Consider the following 1,068-nt stretch of genomic DNA (forward strand, 5'->3'; position numbering starts at 1 on the left):
CAGCCCTACCGCCGCCGCCGCCGCCGCCGCCGCCAGCGCACTGACGTCACCGCGCACGCTGCGCGCGCGGTCACCCGCTGTCGCCGCCCGGCGTGCGCGCCCGAGACCGTGCCCGGCGAGAGCGAGCTCAAGAGAGCTGGCGGCCGGGAGGTGAGTGGAGAAAGCCGGTGCTTGCGGCCAGCGGGAAGATGAGAACCCCCCCTCAGACCAAGGGTGGGGACTGAGGAGAGATCTTGCAGACCCGAGGGAGGGGACCACGTCGTCGGACAGAAGGGACACCGCAGACCGAGGAAGGAGACACCTCAGAGGGAGGGGACCCCGCAGACCGAGAGGGGAGACACTCAGACCGAGAGGGGTCCCCCCAGACCGAGACCGAGAGGGGTCCCCCCAGACCGAGGGAAGGGACCCCGCAGAACGAGGGTGGGGACCGCGCAGACCGAGTGGGGAGGCACTCAAACCGAGAGAGGGGATCCCGCAGACCAAGAGGGGAGACACCTCAGACTGAGTGAGGGGGTCGACCTACAGACTGAGGGACGGGACCGAGGGAGACTGAAAATTGGGCCTGAGGGAAAAGATCTGAAGGCAGAGGGAGACGTCCACAAATTTAGGAAGGGACTGATGATAGACCCTCAAAGAGAAGGGGGACAGTGAGGAGAGACTCCAAAGACTGATGGCAGAGGCGGAGAAGAGACACTGTCTGAGGGAGGCCGTGCTGAGAGGAGGCTGAAGGGTGTTGAAGGAGGCTGGAGTGGGGCGGTGCTGGAACATTAAGGGAGAGAGCTGCGATGGGGGCGCTGGTGTGAGGGAAAGGAGGTGAGAGGAAGCTGTTAGCAAGGCTGGGGAGGTAGCTTTCTTGGTTGGCTGGCCAGCCACTGGGATCTAAAGACTGGAAGGTGCTGGACTTCGTGCCTAGGGCACTCTCCCTCCAGTTGTCCCCCAGCTGACCTCCTTCTCATCCTTAAGATTCAAACCACAAGCCAGCTCCATAAAACGAAGAGATTAGGCTTAGGTTGCTTACAGTTTAAAATGATAATCCTGTTAAAATTTTCAAATGGGGAACCATAACCT

This window comes from Neophocaena asiaeorientalis, unplaced genomic scaffold (assembly GCF_003031525.2).
Source record: "Neophocaena asiaeorientalis asiaeorientalis breed wild unplaced genomic scaffold, Neophocaena_asiaeorientalis_V1.1 scaffold87, whole genome shotgun sequence".
NCBI lineage: Eukaryota > Metazoa > Chordata > Mammalia > Artiodactyla > Phocoenidae > Neophocaena > Neophocaena asiaeorientalis.